This window comes from Miscanthus floridulus, chromosome 15, assembly GCF_019320115.1.
Source record: "Miscanthus floridulus cultivar M001 chromosome 15, ASM1932011v1, whole genome shotgun sequence".
NCBI classification, from domain to species: Eukaryota; Viridiplantae; Streptophyta; class Magnoliopsida; order Poales; family Poaceae; genus Miscanthus; species Miscanthus floridulus.
Window position 1 is genome coordinate 61175264 of NC_089594.1, and position 5554 is coordinate 61180817.

Here is a 5554-nt window from a genome sequence, read left to right on the forward strand (position 1 = left end):
ACTCGCATCGAAATGCGGTTATCAAAGTGCCACTAGATGCTCTAACTCATTGCATATGCATTTAGGATCTAGTGGAATGCTAACACCCTTGAAAATGTTTGTGAAAATATGCTAACACATGTGTACAAGGTGATACACTTGGTGGTTGGCACATTTGAGCAAGGGTGAAGAAGATAAAGTTGAAAAGGGGGTTAGTCACGCTAGTCACACAGTGACCGGACGCTAGTCTTGAATGGACTAACGCGTCCGTTCAGTTGCTGCCGAGGACACGCAACGTCGGTCATCGACCGAACACTAGCGTTAATGTGACTGAACGCTAGTTGGCTGCGTCCGGTCGCACTGACGTGGCAGCACACTAAGAGGTAGTGTGTGACCGAACGCTGGGTGCGTTCGGTCGGGCTTGATCGGACACGTCTGGTCACGTGTGGAAGCTTACTGGAAATGACCGGACGCTGAAGTCATGCGTCCGGTCATGATCCAACTGACATGTCCGGTCATAGCTTGAACCTTACTAGAAACGATCAGATGCTGGTGCTAGAGCATCCAGTCTACTTGAGCAGTGCGTCCGGTCAACACTTGACCATTGAGATCGGATGAACAGCGTTTGAAGCCGATGACACGTGGCGAGCATCGAGCGACCGAACACTGGGGTCCTACGTCCGGTCGATCTGACCGGAGCATCCAGTCACCCCGAGTAGTGCCCAGTGAAGGGGTATAATGGCTCTATTTCATGGGGGCTTCTATTTAAGCCCCATGGCCAGCTCAAGCTCACCCTCTTGGCCATTTGCATTGGCATAGCAACCTTGTGAGCTTAGCCAAAGCCCTCCCACTCATCTCCATCATTGATTCATCATCTTTGTGAGATTGGGAGTGAATCCAAGTGCATTGCTTGAGTGTTTGCATCTAGAGGCACTTGGTGTTCATGTTTCGCTATGGGATTCGCTTGTTACTCTTGGTGGTTGCCGTCACCTAGACAGCTTGGAGCAGCGAGGATCATTGAGCAGAGGTTGGTGATTGTCTCCAGCTCTGATCGTGGTGATTGTGAGGGGTTCTTGACCTTTCCCCGGTGGAGAGCCAAAAGGTACTTTAGTAAATTGCTCGTGGCTTGTGTTATCCTCATTTTGTGTTGGTTGTGCAGCACCCTATTGAGGGTTTGGCGTGTGATGCCAATTAGCGCGTGATCCTCCAAGTGAGTGAATTGCCACAACGAGGACTAGCTTGCCGACAAGCAAGTGAACCTCGGTAAAAAATCATTGTGTCATCATTTGATTCCAAGGTGATTGGTCTCCATTGATATTCATTTTTGTGATTGATTGGTTCACTCTACGACACGGTGGTATAGCTATCTTGCTCTCTCTCTTTACATTACTGCAAACTAGCTATCAAGCTCTTTAGTGTAGCTAGTTGTGAGAGCTTATTTATTTGGTTAGTGTGGCTCTTTAGTTAGCCTTTAAGAGCACACTAACTTAGTCTAGTGCCATAGTCATTGCGTGTTTAGAAACAATAGAAACTAGAATTGTGATAGGTGGCTTGCATTTTTAGTAGGCTAGCTCAACACTTGCTTCGCCTCATAATTGTCTAACCAGTTTGTTAAATATTGTTGTATAATTTTTAATAGGCTATTCACCCCCCCCCCCTCTAGCCATTAGGACCTTTCAACTGGGCATGGGAGATGGTGAGAGTAGCGTGTACACATCCTGTGGATCCACCAGGAGTGGCACAAGGAGGTGGAGTACTGTGATCTCAGGTAGCGTAGACCGGTTCACGTTTTGGAGGATCCGAGTGAGGGTTGATATATGTAGGTTCGGGTGCAGACCTAGAACTGCAAATGTCATGTGGTAAGGAAACCCTAGTTGGGCCTAATCGATTCGAATCGTCGTGCTCCTCGGTTATGGAGACCCGATCATCTGCTAGTTAATCAACTAAAACATGGTTACTTATGGATATGAGACGAATATGAGATGAGGTACTTAAAGAAGTGTTTGAGATAGATTAGGTGCAAACTAGATACTACTAATGACTTAATACCCAGCTAAAACATTGAAAGTAAGGATACACTTGTAGTAAGCTTTTCTGCAAAGGTTACTTCTCGCTTCAATCTTTCCTTTAAAGCTAGCATACCCTTGGAGTCTTTTCTTTTGGTCGAGTAAGACTTGTTGAGTACCCTCAAATACTTAGGGTTTGTTAACCCCTGTTGCAGGTGCTGACTAGTGCTGCTAATTGAGATCATGTCGGTGGGCTCGACATGATTTGGTTGTCTCTCCTACTCTAGATGCTTTCAACTCAGTTGCTTCTGTAGTCCGACTCATCTTTTGGAACTTAAGTTAAGTTTTGACTTGAACATGTTTTGTAAACTAATGTTATAAGTCTTTCGCACTCTGATGTAAGTTATTTTGTACCAACTGTTGTAATGTTGTAGCAACTCTATGTTGATCATGTATGAGTTGTAAAATGTGGATGCTTCGGGGTTCTTCAAGGACACCCGATAGACTATCCAAGTTATCTAGCTCTCATGTGCAGCAGTCAGAGGTCTTAAGGACAATGATAGGTGCATGTGGGCCATATATTTTGGGTGGTTCTGCCACACTCTAACGTGTGGTGCGTCCTTCCATTTTCAAACCGGCAGTGAAACTTCTTATCTCCGCCGGTTTCTTTGTGCGTCATGCATTGGATGACTAGCCAGTGGTGCTAAATGTTTACACCGCTGGTTTAGCGTACGATGCGGTAGCAAAGACCAGCACTGTGTTCACCTCTAGACCATACGTCGGGCCGGTGATGAAAACATTTATCACCACTGGTAGGACACCCAGAAGGGACCCCTCCATCTATGGACCGACGGTGATAAGTATCACCACCAGATGTCTCATAACCGGTGGTGGAAGTCCCGGCAGTGATTAAACTTTTTGTAGTAGTGATTTAGATTGAGTGGCGTGAAAAGGAACAAGATCAAAACCTTTGAAAATGAATTTGAAAATGCTAACTTAGTGCTAAAGGAGGTGTTGTCATGGGAGTTAGTACATTTGAAAACGGTTTTGAAACAAAGATCGGTTTGTTGTTTCAGCCATCACCAAAAATATCCGGTGGTGTCTCACTGAGGGCACCGGAGAAAGCGGCCTAGCTCTGAGTAGCTATTCGCTAACTTGGAGTTTCTGGTGATGGTGTCACCACAAAATCCCAATGTGTTGAAAATGCAGGTCGTCATAAAATGCATCCATATTGATAGAACCAAGAGATGTCACATATAGGAAGCAAATCTTTTATTTCATTGCATAGTACCAGGCGATCACCATTACATAGTAATGCAACATGAACACTCTAGCAACCTAATCATTTGGAGATACATGATGGCAGGCACCTAATTGCTGATTAAAATATAGCCCGAATGCCACGTTTCTTCTTCTCCTCTAGTGCCATGTTCAGATTTCCAATGTCCCTATCCTTTTTAGCATTGTAGCAAGTGCCTCAATTTTTGACTTCATGAGGGCTACCTCAGCCTTCTTAGTGTTCAGTGCTTTCTGGATTGAATTTTTCTCATCAGTTAAGCGTGAATGCTTGGCATCAAGTTTGTTATAGGATGCTTCCAGCATTGACATAGTAACATGGATCTCCTCTAACTCAGCTCTCAAGTCATTGGCCAAGGCATCCTTGTTGCGTACTGCTTCCTCAGCTAATTCCTTGTTAGCTTGGCATTGCTCTACCTCTCTCTTAAGATCCTCTGATTCCTTCATGATCTTTGTCTTCTCAGCATCAAATACCATTGCAGCTGCCTCCTTGGCCTCAGTCAATGCAACCATTTCCATCTTGAGCTTCTCAATCTCTGTTTCAAACAAGCTACGTTTTTGCTCTATAGTGAGAACATCTGACCGAAGCTTATCATTTTCAACCATCACCAACTCCTTGCTGGCCTTGATTTCCTCAACTTTTTCGTTGAGGTCCTCCAGTTCCTTCATGATTTCTGTCTTTTCAGCATCAAACTCCAAGGCGGCTGCCTCCTTCACCGCTGCTAGGGCATCTAGTTCCATCTTGAGCCTCTCAACCTCTTCTTCAGATAAGCTAAGTTTTTGCTCTATGGTCACAAACTCCGATCGAAGCTTATCATTTTCACCTATCACCAAATCCTTATGAGCCTGAATTTCCTCCACCTCCCTCTTAAGATCCTCCAATTCCTTCATGATTTCCGCCTTTTCAGCATTAAATGCTTTGGCACTTGCCTCCTTTGACACTAATTGTGCACCTAGTTCCATCTTGAGCCTCTCAATCTCTTCTTCAAATACTCTAAATTTTAGCTCAGCGGTCAAGACAACTGACCAAAGCTTATCATTTTCACCCATAACCAAATCCTTGTTGGCCTTGATTTCCTCAACTTTTTCGTTGAGGTCCTCCAGTTCCTTCATGATTTCTGTCTTTTTAGCATCAAACTCCAAGGCGGCTGCCTCCTTCACCGCTGCTAGGGCATCTAGTTCCATCTTGAGCCTCTCAACCTCTTCTTCAGATAAGCTAAGTTTTTGCTCTGTGGTCACAACCTCCGATCGAAGCTTATCGTTTTCACCTATCACCAAATCTTTACTGGCTTGGATTTCCTCCACCTTCCACTTGAGGTCCTCCAATTCCTTCATGATTTCGAGCTTCTCAGTTTCAAATGCCTTGGCAGCTTCCTCCTTCGCCTCCACTAGTGTAGCCAATTCCACCTTGAGCCTCTCAACCTCTGCCTCCGACAGTCTATGTTTTTGCTCTGTGGTGAGAACCTCTGACCTAAGCTTATCATTTTCAGTGACCACCAAATCCTTGTTGGCCTGAATTTCCTCCATCCTCCTCTTAAGATCCTCTAATTCTAGCATCATTTCTGCATTCTTAGCATCAAATGCCTTTGTAGCTGCCTCTTTCTCCTCTGCCAGTGCATCTAACTCCATTTTGAGCTTCATAACCTCCGCTTGGGACTGGCTATATTTTTCCTCAGCCGCTGAAACCTTCAACTGAAGTTTATCATTTTCACCCTTCAAGCTCCTCTCCACCTCTTCCTTCTCACTAGACAGCACCTGAGCCGCCTTTTTTGTCTCCTCCAATTGATTCTCCAGTTTACCCTTCTCGCCGAGCAGCTGGCCGCTTTTGCGCTCCAAGTCCCACACCTTTTCCAGATGTGCCAAGACCTGGTCGGACAGCGTCTTCACTCTCTCGTCCGTGAAGATATCTGCAGCTCATTGTTTAGAGTGGGTATTAGAGTAGAGGAGAGAAAAGGCACTGGACCATGGCATGCATGCATTCTACGTCCAAGTTGGAGGGAGAAAATTAAAGAAAGAAAGATGACATCGATGAATGTCTTGGCGCACCTGCATACCACGACGGCGCCATGTCCTGCTGTTGTCACACTCGTTCAGATATATACTTGGAGAGGCAGAAGAGACGTTCACTGCTGATCCGTCTTGTTTCCTGACACACTGACCCTGATCGATGCAGCTGCCCAGGGGTGCAACACATATATATACACAAAATGTAGAAGAAAGAAAGGACTGAGAGGATGAAGTGTAGATGAGGAAGATGGAAGGAGGAGGGGCGA

At 45.3% G+C, this 5554-nt stretch overlaps 1 pseudogene; it reads right to left on the reverse strand.

Annotated features, from left to right (window-relative positions):
- Positions 1 to 3366: 3366 nt before the first annotated feature.
- Positions 3367 to 5349, reverse strand: LOC136507524 (uncharacterized; annotated as a pseudogene).
- Between the last annotated feature and the right edge of the window lie 205 nt (positions 5350 to 5554).